Consider the following 15,484-nt stretch of genomic DNA (forward strand, 5'->3'; position numbering starts at 1 on the left):
GCGCGGCGCCCCCTCGCGGCCGCACGGGGAAGCGCGGAGGGGGCGAAGTGCGGGCGGAGCCAAGGCGAGCGCCTCCTCCCCTCTTTCCTCGGCCTGCTCTAGGCTGCTGTTTCCCCCTTACCCGCAGGAGACCTTAGAAGCCCAGGCCCACCTGGTCCTGGTTCTGCCTCTCCTCTGCTTCCAGGCATTAGGGTCAAGGCCAAGCGTCCATCTGTACCATTGTCTCTCACCTTGTGATCAGGTCTACAATGCCCACCTACAAGCATCAGATGCTGCCAATTCACCCCTTTCCTAAAGGGAGGGTTCTAATTACTCCTTTAATTCTCTTGCCTAATGCTGGTTAGTGAACTGTGAGCTTTGTCTGTCTAACCTACCTGAAAAGAGGTGACAGGAAGCTCAATGCAACAAGCTTAAGCAAAAATAATTTATTGTCCTATGAAGGGCAAAACCCCAAGAATTACTTCGTTCAGGAATAGCTAGATGCAGGATTTTTAACTGTATAGGAATCTGCCTACCTTCCTACAGTCAATGGGGCAAAGGAGCCCCCAAAACCCCATGTTCACAACCTTGGGAAAAGGAAACCTTCCTGATAGAAAAGCCCAGGGTCCCTATAGAAGACTTCAACGAGCCTTACTCAGGCCACTTCTTGAGAGCTGGGGATGAGGACAATTTTGTGTCAATCCGACAATAAGGAAGTCGAGATCTGTTCCAAGCATACCCCCAAGAGCTGTCTCCCCAAAACTAAGTTAGTGAATACTAGAATCCACAGTTGGGAAACAGGGCTAGCAACAGCAAGAACCAGCTTGTGGCACATGAATGAATGCACTAGGGCAATTTTGGCCTGGATGGAGTGTGTGGGCTGGATGGTGAGAGAGCAGGACTTTGGGCCAGGGCCAGGGGTCAGGGCCAGAGAGGGTGATGCCTGAGACTAGTGCTAGGGACCAGGCTGTGTGGGAGGGGGGACAGGGAATTGAGACATGGAAGGGATTGGGGCCATCTGGCCAACCAAATGAACCTCGGGGATAGACATTGGATTCAGCCCCTATATTTTCCTCAGTTCTCACCCACACCCTTCAGGGGGTAAGAGATGGTGAGGGGCATGTTATTCCTACCCTGAGAGGACAGACTTGACCCTGTTCATAGGTAGAGCTGCCACTTCTGGAGAAGGGGAGGTCTGCATCTTGGCCCCAGTCACTGCCAGTGGCCTGGTCAGGAGACAGCCGAGCTCAGCAGAGCTCTGGGGGTAGGAGCAGGACACTGTGACACTGGCAGGACAGTGCCATCCTGGGGTTGCTGAAGTCTTGGATGTTTATTGAGGTAGGGCTCACAGAGGTGGCTTTGCTCACTGTCCCTCTCATAGTACCTGTCACTTGGCATGAATTTCCACTTGCCTGCTGTCACTGGGGTTGGAATGCCCTGTGCTACAGCTGAGGATGATGCTAGGAGTGTGTGTAGTACAGGAGCTCAGCGTGCTGGAGGCCATTTGCTAGATGAAAACTAGTTCAAGGAGACAAACGTAGATTTAAAGCCAGACTCTGCAGGACGAGCCAGGATATGGGAACCAAGGGGCACTACCATAGCTCAGGCCTGGTGAGGCTCTTAGAGATGACAGTGGCATAGTGGGGTCTGACACCACTGCGAGCTAGGGATGAGGTGGGTGGGACAGTAGAGCACAGCTCAGAGCAGAGGAGCCAGCCGCACCTCTCCTCTGTCAGCACAGCTGTGTGGCCTCTGAAGGAGCGCTCAGAAAGTTGCTGGGACCTTAGGGCATGATTGCTGGGTGGGTACAGTGTAGGAAACACTTGGGATCTCAGTGGTGCCCACCACCACAGTTTGATGCTCCCTCTGTTCAGTTAGGCAGGGCTATGCCCCAGGAGGAGGGACAAAGCTTGTCCTCTGGGAGTTCCTCTTCTTGGCTCAGGAGGATATAGGAAGTGCTACGGCCACTTGGGTGCTCTGCCCTGAGCCATCCCCTACCTTAGAGAACAGTGGCTGTGGGTGCTCCAGCTGGGCTCTGGAAGGCATCTGGCCCAGTTCAACCTCAGCATTTCCTGCCTCCCACCCATACCCCTTGACCCCAAGAGCATACTTTCTAGCATGACCCACCCTTGCCTATTCCCCACCTTAGAACTGAACGAGTCCAGGTACTGATATCTGAGGTGAACTGTCTCCACAGCTGTCAACGCCACCTGCCTTAATCAGTCCCCTTTCGACACCATGCTATTCATCCGACAGTGATTGGCTGAGGGCCTACGGGCTCTGGGCACCATTTCAAGTGCTGGGAAGTAGCAATGAGCAGGATATAGAGTCCCTGCCCTCTTGGAGCTCACAGTTTGGAGAAGGAAGATTGAAAAATAACTACAAAAAGAATCTCGATTTCTTTGTGGGAGCTGAGTGCTGTGGTTGAGTGGCTGGGATTACTTGAGCAGAGAGGCGCTCACTAAAGACTTTCTGGGAAAGTAGTGCCTGGCCAGAAACCTGGATGACTAGGAGCTTGCTCTGCAAAGATGCGTGGAAGAGTGTTCTGGGCAAGAGAACAGCAGGTATGAGGTTAGCATCTTACGGCAGGGAAAGGCAGGGGTGAGTAGTAGTTGACAGTGAGAAAGGGAAAGCCACGTCAGGAGCTGACCTTCTGTCCTCTAGATGTGGCAGACATGTTCCCAACTCTGTCAGTAGGCAATCTAGTAAATAGTTTTCACAAGTCTCAGTTTCCTAGGACTGCTGTGACAAAGCACCACAAAATGGGCGGCTTAACAGAGCAGAAATATAGTTGTCAAGTGGTTCAGGAAGCTGGAGTCCAAATCTGTGTGCTGGACCGGGACTTGCTCATTCTCTCCTTGTTGAAAGGGAAAGGTCTTTTCCTGTCTTGGTCACCTAGGTGTTTCTTGGTATGTTCACATGGCTTTTTCCTGGCCACATCCTCATGTCTCTTCTATTTATGAGGACATCAGTGCACAGGATGGCTGGATGGGTCCTCTGGGAGCTCTAATCCATCACAGTATCCATGAAGAATTTCCCGGCATCTTCCCAGCCCCTTGCTCTGGTTGTCCCTGCCCTAGAAGAGCACACAAATAATCCTGGCCTCCAGCATTTGCCCACACCAGCCTGCTAACAGAGGAGGTTGACATTGGTTGGTGCTCCATTTGGAATGACCCTGAAGGAGAGATGTGGACGGGGAGCCTTGAAGAGGGGGTGGTATGACAGCCCAGGGGAGAGATAATGAGTATAAAGTGGTGCCCAGGGAGGGTGACTGGTCTGAAGGCGTCAGAGGAAACCTCAGGACTAGGAGGATGAGAAGATGAGGATAGGTGGGAAAGAGAAGGGACAGAGCAAGGGGCCCCATCACAGCAGGTATGGGCATCATCTGCTGAAACTGAAGTCAGGGGGATACTCAAGGGGGGATGCAGGTGATAGAATTAGTGAATACAGAGCCTGGCAGGGACCCCTCTAAAGGAGGAAGAGGACTCTGGAGCTGTCAGACTTTGGCAGCCCTTCTGCCTAACTCGGAGCACAGTCACAGCAGTGCTCAGCCGGGGAGGGTCAAGTGGGTCCTGACTCACTGCGACCCCATGTACAACTGAACAAAACCCTGCTTGACCCTCCCTGTGCCTCCTCACAATCTCTGCTCACAACAAGCCCATTGTTACAGTCACATTGTGGCAAATCGGTGTTCCTTCTGACAACTAGATGAGGCCAGAGAAAGTTGAAATAAAATTTTTTTTACAGGCATCCTACAGCTGTGGAAATGCCAAAACTCGGTGGACTGAACTTTCAAAGAGGGGAGAGCCATTCCAGGGGTCTTGGTAGAGGGAGCAGCTTTCTCCTACCAGGGCATTTTCTGACTAGGCTTGAGTGGTGGATATAGGCTTAGAATACAAAGAAGGCTGTTGCTAGGGTATAAAAACAACCTAAACAAACCAGCAAAGCTTATCGCTTTTGCAAAAGAATGGAGATTTGGGAAAGGAGTTGTGCTGTCAACTCAAAGGCAGATGAGAGCAGGGAGTGAGTGTGTGGTGGTGTGAAGAATGGGGACAGGGAAATAAAGGACTCAAACATTCTGAAAGGTAGAGGGCATCTAGTTCCACAGTGCTCAGGTAACAAGACCCACTAGACATGATGCCTTGACTCACTAGAGGGAGTGACTTTCTCAAGGCCGCACATGAGGCTCGTTCAGCTGTCAATCAGCCATTGCTTCTGCTGACAACCTGAACCCAGCTCCTGACTCTGCATCCCTCTCAGGTGTCCTTCTGGGCCATGGCCAGGTGGATGAGCACCCTGTACAAGAAACTAGGGACAGTGTGTGAACAAGGAAGACCCATAAGGTTTGCAAAGGAGCTTGGTCCTAAGGAAGGCAGGTGAGGGTTGATGGAAGCAATGCAGTGGGGTGGGAGAAGGCAACTCTGGCCATAAGCAAGGCCTTTGCCTTGCAGAGACTGCATTACCCATCCCACCCCACCCCACCCCTCAGCTTCACAGGAGCACTCACTCCAGTCACAATCTCTGTGGCGTCTGAGAGCTCCTTCCCCCAGTGCAAGGGCTCTGAGATGCATAGGCAGCTTCACTCTGGACAACACATTTGCTCAGTGGCTCTAGGACACAGAAAAGTGGATTTAGGCTTAGGGAGCCCGGAGGGTAGGGGCAGTGAGCTGCATCTTGTGTTCGATCACTAACCCAGAGGCTGGCTGTGTGAGGCTCCCAGAGGCTCTGAGGCAGGACGGGCAGTCTCCTCTTGTAAAAATTGGTAGTCTCAGAAACTCAACAGTCAGACTCGACCCAGGTGCTGTGGGTGGTGGTACAGTCACTGAAGATGAACAAGGAGCCCACTGAAGCCGTTCAGGAGTGTGAGCCAGGTGCAGAGCTGAGTCCATCCCCTCTTTCATCCCAGCACAATGACACCACAGGTCCATGGAGGATTCTGTTTTCTTCAACCTGGCCACTCATAGGCCCTGGAGAGGTAGCCTTCTGGTTTTATTACACCAGCCTTCAAAAGACATTGCAGTTTACGGAACTGTAGAATTGCCCTGAATTTTACACACACACACACACACACACACACACACACACACACACACATTTTATTTTCATTTTTTTCCCCTCCAAACTTGTTGCCATGGATTTCTAAATCACGGCAACCCCATGTGTGCAGCGTAGAACTGCTCCATAAGGCCTTCTTGGCTGTTATTTTGGATCACCAGGCCTTTTTCCTAGAGTGCTGCTAAGTGGGTCCAACCACCAGACTTTAGAATAGCAGGTCTGTGTGCAAACTGTACCACTCAGATAGAGAGACAGACATACATACATGTGCACACACAGAGAAGAGAGAGAGAGAGAGAGAGACTCTGACTCAAAATCTTTGTCTTCTACTCTACAGGGATGTACCTTAAGGACTGAGTGCATTTGACATTTGTTGCCTCCTCCTGCTCTCCCCTAAAAATTCCTGGAGAATTTTTTTAAAAAATGAAAACTAGTTATGTACTGAAATAATTGTATTGACTCATTCTTGCACTGTGGAATAAACTATACAATGTTGGTTTCAATTAGTATGTATGAAAAGGGCAAATAATTTTTTAAAAAATTGTCTTTATTAGATTTTAGAATCAAGATTATAAATATTTTCATAAACTGATTTGAGGAGCTCTGAAAATTGTGGCTAAGACAGGCCTTTTCTGTAAGGATGGCTTCCAGTACATTGGATGAGTCACTGGTCTATTCATGTTTTCTATCGCTCTCAGCGCAGAATCAAGCAGTGTGGGATCCTGGTGCTAATGCATCCAGCCTCAGCCCTCAGCAGTGGAAATGCTCAGTTCCCTAACAGAGACAGAGATAGTAAGACCAGACTCCTAGAACTGTTGAGAGGGTTAATATAGATAATGAGCTGGCTGGTACACCAGATGTTGCATCAACTTGATTCACAGGAGGAACTAACTCCATGTGTGTCAGAAGAGAACTGTTGCTTTATAGGGTTTACAATGGCAGATTTTTTTTCATTTTCAAAGTAGACCAAGCCTTTCTTTCAAGGCACCTCAAATAGCCACACTTTTGGCTGGAAGCTGAGGGTGTTAATCATTTGCACTATCCAGGGACTCCATGACAGAGGTATTTGTATTATCACTGAGCCAACTTTGGTATTATGATGTTTGGTGCTAAGATAAAAATCTATCTGCTTCATGTAGGTGCTAAGATTTGCGATAGTACTAAAAAGTTTTCCCTTTTCTATAGTCCATAGTGTACTCTCTTGCTAACCAAAAGGCCCGGGATCTCTGGCAGATCGAATCCGAAAACTCCATGGGAGAAAGCTTTCCATCTTCTGTAAGATTTACAGTCTCGGGGACTTAGGAAGGGGAATGACAGTGGGAACCAACTCCAGGCAGCAGGACCGAGATCTTTTGTTCCTGGCTTGTGCTTCCTTTGATCAGGACTCCTTGAGGTCCAGTTATCTAATGGATCTTTTCATTTTTAGTTTTTATCATTTCTCCCCACTTTAAATTTTTTGTTTCTTTGATCTATGACATTATTGCTATTTTTCTTGGTTTTTTCGAGCTTGCTCTGCTGTGTTGTTTTGTAAACTGAGCTGAATGAACTCCTCTTCCCTTTTTAAGTGTCTCATTTTTTAATAGATGTGTTCAAGACTTTAGTTTGGTCCTACAAATTCTGGCATGTCGTGCTTCCTGGAGTCATGCACTTGTAGGAATTTCCCCAAAATTTAGACTTCCTTTCGACTCAATGAGAGATACTGTTTAGGGTCTTAAATGTGTGAGGTTTTTAAAACTTTACTTTTCATTTTATTGAGTCCACATAGAAAAAGTTGTATGACAGTGACTTCGGAATTTACCAAACTTCCCCTGTGGCTGGTGTCATCCGTTTTCTTAAGTACCAAGTGTAATCCAAAAGAATCTGCTGATTAGGTATAATATTCGCTATGAATAACTGTAAAATTCCAATCTTCTTAATTTTTTGCCTGTTTGGCCCATCAGTCTATGAGAAGAGTGCATTCAAATTTAAAACTAATTTTTATTTCTTCCCACAACACTGCCAATAATTTCGCATACATAACATTATACTTATCTATGAATACAGAGGACTCTGGTGGTGCAGTGGTTATGTGCTTTACTGTGAACTCAAATGTCAGCAACTCAAACTGACAAGCTGCCTTACAGGAGAAAGATGCGAACAATTTGGTTCCGCCCTTACAGTGAGAAAACTTACACAATATTTTAAGTGTGAATTAATTGTCCACATCTCAAACTTAAAGAAGATCAAGGAAAAGGTTCAAGCTATACTAAAGGCACTGGCAAAAAGAGAAGACCCCAGGAAATGATGGAATACCAACTGAGGTGTTTCAGGGAACAAATGTAATCGTGGACGTGCTCACCAGTCACTGCCAACAACTATGGAAGACAGCTAGCTTACCTGGTCAACTGACTGGAAGAGATCCATATTTACACCCATTCCAGAATAAGATGATCCAACAGAAGGTAGAAATTACTGAACACTATAATTAATATATTCTGTTCAACCCTTTATGATTTCTTCCCTTTGTTTTGGCTTCTCAGTGTTCTAGTGCAATACTGAGTCTCTTCTGACATCTTAGTCTTTTCTTCTCCCTGTCTTTGTAATGACCTTTTGCTTTCTTCATGGATGATATTCAGGATTATCATCCCCCAGCTCATCTGGTCTTCATTCATTAGTGTTTAAGGCCTTAAAACTTCTCCTGATCCGGGGGCATGTGGGGAAGAGGGGTGCAGAGGGGTGAAGATGGGCAGGGGGTGAGGCGATATGGGTGACGGGGGTTAATCATAGGGTCACACTATTTGATAGGTGGAAGGAGGAGTGGGTAAAAGAATGGGAAAGATGGAGTGTGAAAATAATGTACACAAACTTTGTAAGTAAACCAGTATAAAATAAAAATTTTATTTAAAAAACAGTAACAAACCTGTTCCTGAGATGTTTTTTAAATTCAGATGGGATTGATTCAAGGTCATATTTTAGTTCTTGTGAATTTGTTTTCATTTTCTTTTGTTTTCAATTGAACTTGCACAAGCAGCTCATGGTCTGTTTCACAGTCAGCACCTGGCCTAGTTTTCACAGCTGATATAATTTCCTCTTGCTTGATCCACAATCAACACTCTTGGCATCAGTAATCAAGAAATAAAAAAGATGAGTCGCTTTAGCAAAGTCAGCTGTCCGGGATCTTTTCAGAGTGCTAAAGGGAAACAATGACAGTCTAGAGACTGATCCAGGGCATGGTCTTTTCAGATGTTTGCTATGCATCTGAGGATGGACAATGAATATGGATAACAGAAGAAGCATAGATGCTTCTGAGTTGTGGTGGTGGAGAAGAATACTGAATACGGACTGCCCAGAGAACAAACAGGTCTGTCCTAGAGAGGGTGAAATCAGGTTGTTCCTTTGAACCAAGAATTCAGAAGCTCCAACTCACATATTCTGGGCATGTTGCCAAGAGGAACCAGTCCTTAGAGAAGGACATCCTGCTTGGAAGGGAAGAGGGTCAGCTCAACAGAGGAAGATCCCAGATGAGATGGATTGACACAGTGACTGGCAAAAGGGGCAGGAGTGTCAAAGGCTGCAAAGTTTGCTGAGGACAGGGCAAAGTCCAGAGCTACTGTTCACAGAGTCTACATGAGTCATAGTTGACTTGACGGCAACTAACAACATCATTAATATCATACACAAGTAAAATTTTATTAAAGATTGTTATGAAATGTATGGAACAATGTGTTAACATGGAACTGTTGGAAATTCAAATTGGATTCAGAAGAGGTGGTGACATAAGGGCTATCACTGCTGATGTCAGATGGATGTTGGCTGAAAGCAGAGAAAACCAGAAATATGTTTGTGTTTTATTGACTATACAAAGACATTTGATTGTCTGGATAATAACAAATTATGCTTAACACAGAGAACAATGGAAATCCCAGAACACTTAATGGTGATCAGATGAAAATTATATCTAGACCAAGAAGCAACTGTTTGAACAGAACAAGGAAATGCTGCATGATTTAAAACCTGGAAAGGTGTGGTTCAAGGTTGTATCCTTTCTCTGTGCTTATTCAATCTGTATACTGAGCAAAACACCTGAGAGGTTGGAAGAAGAATATGGCATCAGAATTGGAGGAAGACCCATCAAGAACCTATCCTATACAGATGACACAATCTTGTTTCACAGAAGACTTAAAGCACTGATGGAAGAAGATCAAAGACTACAGCCTTCAATATGTATTACATCTTAACATCAAGGAAACAAAAATCCTCACAATTGGACGAGCAGGCAACATCATGCTAGATGGAAAAAAGACTAGAGTTGCAAAGGATTTAAGTTTACTTGGATCAACAATCAACACCTGAGGTAGCCGCAGTCAAATCAAAAGACGTGTTGTACTGGGAAATATCTGTTGTCAGAGATATCACTGAAGTGCAAAAGAGCAAGAACATCACTGATCCAAGTGATGGTATTTTCAATTCCTTCATATGCATCTGAAAGTTGGAAAACTAATAAAGAAGACTACCAAAGAACTGGTGACTGAATTGTGATGTTGGTGAAGAGTAGTGAATATCCCATGGACTGCCAAAAGAAGAAACAATTATCTGTCTTGGAGGAAGTACAGGCAAGGTGCTTCTTGGAGGCAAGGATAGTGAAACTTCATTTCCCATATTTTGGGAATGTTATCAGGAGGTTCTAGTCCTTGGAAAAATACAACATGCTAGAAAATGTAGAGAGTTAGAGAAAGAGAGGAAGACCCTCAGCAAGATGGAGTGACACAGTGACTATAATAGTGGGCTAAACAGGACAGAGATAGTGAAGACGGTGCAGGACAAGGCAAGGTTCAGATCTGTTACTCAAGACACTGCAGTCCAGAAATAAAACTGAGTTATGTAAAAAAAAAAAAAAGACACTGCAGTCCACTCAACAGCACAGAACAACAAAAGAATGTGAGTATCCATAAATTGGAAGTTTGTAACCCAGAGACAGAATTCTTTATCATGTTCATACTTTTTCCCCTTTTAGTCAGAAGTTATTTAAAAATAAGAGAGAAGCAGAGCAAATATATATAGAAACAATTAGTCCAAAGGACGAAGAGACAAATCAAATCTCAAACTTCCATGACACCAGAAAATCTGCATTGGTGTCTAGCTATATCATTGGAGATGACTCTAAAGGTATCATGATAGAGAAGAGAGTGAAATCAGGGAACAAACCCAAAAAGATAAAAAAGGCTAGGCTTACTAGTCTGATAAGAGACTGGTGGAACCCCTAAGACAATGGCTCTTACTCTTTGAACAAAACTCATCTGGAAGCCAAACAACTTACAGTCCTATGAGGTGACCCCTAACACCAAGGAAGCAGTCACTCCTTACAATAAGTGACCTTGGGAAGTAAAAAAAAAAGCCACCATTTTTCCAAGGGTAACATCCAGAAGACAGGAAAGTATAGGAGAAGATGATTAATAGAAATGAGAATCACAGGGAAGAAGTGAGATTATATTACGGTCATTATAATTAATGTTATAAAACTGGGGCTTCGTCTGACATACTTTGGACATGTTGTAAGGAGAGACAGGTCCTTGGAGAGGGACATCATGCTTGGTAGGGTGGAGGGACAGCGCAGGAGGGGAAGACCCTCTATGAGGTGGATTGATTCGGTGACTTGGGTAATCGGGATGGGTGTGTCAGAGGCAATGAGATTGGCACAGTATAGAGCAGGGTTTAGGGCTGTTGTACATAGGGTTGTTATAAGTCGCAAACGACTCAACAGCACATAACAACAACAACAAAACAAAATATCTATACACAGTTGAATGCAAAGCCACTTTGCTTTGTACACATTCACTAAACTCTCAAAGATGATAAATTACTTCAAAACACATAAGTCCACAAGTTAATGATGGTACTCAAGGAAAAAGAAAGCCAGAAAAATAACCCTTTCATGATATCATATGATTTCTGGTATAACATGGGGCAGTTATTTAAAACAACACCCTCCTTTGAACACTGGAAGCTAAAGGGAAAGAACAAGGCAGCTGTCATGCTTTCAGCCAAGAGGGGCACCTCAGCCCACTAAATAGCCCGCTCAGTAGAAGGAAGCCTTGCCTGACTAACAACAGTGTCAGCAAGTGAGGACAGCAGAATGGAGTGATGTCAGAGGGGAAGAAAGCACTCCCTCTCCCTTAAATCCTCATCAACTTGGTGACCATAGCAATATTTATCAACTAAGGTTAACAGCACGAGTTACGTGGTGGATGGAGCAATCCCTTAAGCTCACAAGGGTGACTTTCTAATCACAAGGATAAAATTTAATTGCATAACAGAGAACCAGATTGTAATCATCCTGACCATGGGGCCAATTTTAATGTATTTATATATTAAAGATATTTAAATGTCTCCGGTGTGGTTTCATATGTGGTTTCACATAAAGTTGTTAGATGCTGCTGAGACTCACCGAGACCCTAAGAACAACAGATTTTATTTCACAGAAAAGATACATCACATAAATATTGTTGTTAGATGCCACTGAGTACGACTCATTAGCAATGCTATGAACAACAGAGCCAACAGATAACAATAATCACATGTGACTCTGTTGAATCCTTCAGTAGTTCCTTACATTCCATGAAACACTGGAGATGGGCACAGGCCAATGCCATCCCGTGGAAGCAGCCACACAAAGCTAGAGAAGCACACTCCACAGGAGCGTCTGTCACAGGAATAGTCCACAGTGGATGTCATGTGGGCTGAAGAGAGTATTGAGGACAAAGAAAAGAGAATACAGGACCAAAAAAATCTAAACCCAGTGCCATCAAAGCAATTCCAACTCAATGGTGAGCCTCCATCGAACTGCTTCCTCTTTCTCTTGCTAAGCAGCTGGTGGGTTTGAACTGCCAACCTTTCAGTGAGCAGCCCAGCAGTTAACTTATAACACCACGCAGGAACCAGAACACAGAATACAGTAAAAGTCCTGGATCCGACCTGGTCATACCATCCAGCCTAAATGAAAGTATGGAAAGTTGGAAATTATAAATGGGGGGGTGGGGGGGAGTTACAAAATGAATGTACAAGGTAACCTTATTTATGCAAAAAAGAAAAGAAAATACCATTTGAGTGTGTACATGTCCCTAAAATAAAAAGATATAATGTGGTATCAGTGGTCTTCTCTCGATGGTGAACATAGTGTGTTTAGTTTCTCATTCTTCATTATAGTTTCTAACTCTCAATCCATATATAGTGCTTTTTAAATTTAAAAAGAGCAGATGGAAGGCGAGAAAGAGGAGAAAGTGAATGTAAGCTGCTCTTGCTTTCTGTTGGGAAGGAAGCAAGTGGAGTCAGATTTAGCAGTTTTGTTTTACAATGGGTGATGGAAGGACCTGGAAATATGGAGCAGAGAGGGAGAAACGGAAAATGTGGAATAGACAGATCATGGCAGAAGTGAATTCTTGAAAGGATGAGGCAGATGGTGTTGGAGTGTGGCGGGAGGGAGATCTGGAGGAGGGGCAGAAGAAATACAGTTCCTAAAATGCCTTCTAGTTCCTCTATCAAGGACTGTTAGCTGAAATTTTCTGAGAACACTCAGGAATAAAGAAACACAGCTGAATACTGCCACTCAAATACTTGTTAAGAAGATCTTTAGTATAATAGCTTATTACTTAAAAATACTAATGAAACTATTTTAAAATAAAAAATTGTTCCAATTTAACAATTAATAAAATTGTGCTTTACTGATTATTCAAAAGCATTTGATTATACGGATCATAATAAAGAACAGATACCATTGAGAAGAATGGGAATTCAGGAGCACTTAATTATGCTCAGCTGGAACCTATACAGAGAAGTTCCAACAGAACAAAAGAATACTTCCTGGCTTAAAAATCTGGAATTGTGTCAAGGTTTTGTATTTTCTCCACACTTACCTAATCTGTATACTGAATAAATAATCTGGGCAACTGGATGATATGAAGAGGAATGAGGCATCAGAATTAGAGGAAGACTCATTCGCCTATGTTTTGTAGATAACACAACCTTGCCTATAAAAGTTAGAAAGACTTGAAGTACTTATTAAGAAGATTATAGTCTTCAATATGGATTACATCACAGCATCTAATAAATAAAAATTCTGACAACAGTAATCACAAAATCAAAAGATCACATGTGATTCATAGCGATCCTATGTACAACAGACCTAAACCCTGCTCTATTCTGTGCCAACCTCACTGTTTCCGACACACCTACTTCCACCACCCCAATCACTAAATCAATCCATCTCACTGAGGGTCTTCTTCTCTTGTACTGTCCCTCCACTCTCCCAAGCATGATGTCCCTCTCCAAGGACTGGTCCCTCCTTGCAACATGCCCAAAGTATGTCAGATGAAACTTCAGAATCCTTGACTCTGAGGAGCACTCCGGCTTCACCCTCTCCAGGACAAACCGGTTTGTTCTCCTAGCAGTCCATGGTATATTCAACATTCTTCTCCAGCACCACAGCTTAAAAGCATCAATTCTCTATCATCCCTAGTCACTGTCCAGCCCCAAAAGATGTGTTGTACCAGGCAAATATACTGTCAAGAATCTCTTTAAAGTGCTAAAGAGCAAGAATAGCAATTTAAAGATGAAGGTGTGCCTAACTCAAGCCATGATATCTTCAATTGCTTCATATGCGTGTGAAAGTTGGACAATGAATGAAGAAGACCTAAGAAGAATTGGTGCCTCTGCATTACAATGCCGCTAAAGAGTACTGAAGACACCATGGACTGTCAAAAGAACAAACCTGTCCTGGAGGAAGTGCAGTCAGGAATGCTCTTTGGAGGTGAAAGTTTGTCTCACGTTCTCTGGCGGACTACCAGTCCTTAGAAAAAGACGTCACACTCGGGAAAAGTAGAAGATGAGCAAATGAGAGTAATACACTATGCAGAATAGGATGATCTTGTGACGGCAACAAAGGGTCAACGTGGGCAGTGACTGTGAGGATGGCGCCAGATTTGGCAAAATTTTCATCTACTGAAGTAGCTGAGTTGTAGTCGACTACATGTCACCTTAAATTTGTTTCTTCAAGGCTGTTGAGTGAGCAAAGCAAAGTAACACTACATGGTTTGAAATTAAGAAAGGTATACATCAGGGTTGTATCCTCTCTCCATACCGATTTAATCTTCATGCTGAACAAATCATTCCAGAAGCTGGACTCTTTGAAGAATAATGTGGCACCAGGGTAGGAAGAACACTCATGAAAAACCTGTGTTATGCCGAAGACACAACCATGCTTGCTGAAAGTGAGGAGGACTTGAAATGCTTGTGGCAGAAGAGCATACAGCCTTCGACACAGAATGCATCTTACTATTATTAAGAAAATGAAAATTCTTTCCACTGGACCAATAGTTAACATCATGACAGATGGAGAAAAGACAGAAACTGTTAATGACTTCATCTTAATTGGTACTCAGTCAACACACTTGGTACCAGCAGTAAGGAGATCAGGGACGCACGATACTGGGAAAGTTTGTAGTCAGAGACCTCTCCAAATTATCGAGGAGCAATGATATCAGTTTGAGGACTAAGACATGCTTGATTCAGGTCATGCTCTTTTCAATCACTTGCCATACATCTGAGAGCTGAAAAACGAATAAGGATGACAGAAGAATTGATGCCTTTGAACTGTGGTAGAGCACTGAATATCCCACGGACTGCCAAAAGAACAAACACATATGTCTTGGAGAAAGTAGAGAGTATATTTTAAAGGCATATTTTAAAGATGACATGGCTTTATCTCATATACTTTGAGCATGATGCTAGGAGAGGTTATTCCTTGGAGAGGAACCTCATGCTTGGAAATGTGGAGGGTTGATGAAAGAGAGGAAGACTTCCAACGAGATAGATTAGCACAGTGACTGCTGCAATGGACTACAGTATGTCAGAAATGAAGAGGATGGCACAGGATAGGACAGGCTTCAGATCTGTTGCTCCCAGGTGGTTATGAGTCGTACTCGACTAAACAGCACCTAACAACAACAGATGGCAACTAAAAACAGCAACAACACATATTAATAAAATTCTATATGAAAATCTAGACTTGATAAAAAGAAAAAACAAAGCAGCATTACTGATTTTGTTGGAAAAAAACAAACACACACAAAAAAGGCAAAGAAGCTGAAAAGTTTTTAAAAGTGACACCCAGCACAAGTCAGCCTCCCTGTTGGTGGCCATTTCTGTCATTGAAAGGTGATTGGCCCTTTGTAGAATTACATTTACATGAACTGTAAAACACTTCTTTACTCAAAGTGAATCACAGCAAAGTGAAACAAGTATTTTACATCTGCTCTTTTACTGCCTGGCTTTTAGGGCACAGGGGAAACTTTTTAAGAGGCCATAGGCTATCAAAGGGTCAGCTGGTAGTCACTTCCCTCTCCTCCCAAATCAACAAAGGGACGTGGAACAGTGGGGGACTCACTGGGAGCGCCTGGGACCAAATGCACTTCCCCCC

Source organism: Elephantulus edwardii, unplaced genomic scaffold (assembly GCF_000299155.1).
Source record: "Elephantulus edwardii isolate Elephantulus edwardi_28Jun2011 unplaced genomic scaffold, EleEdw1.0 scaffold00221, whole genome shotgun sequence".
NCBI classification, from domain to species: domain Eukaryota; kingdom Metazoa; phylum Chordata; class Mammalia; order Macroscelidea; family Macroscelididae; genus Elephantulus; species Elephantulus edwardii.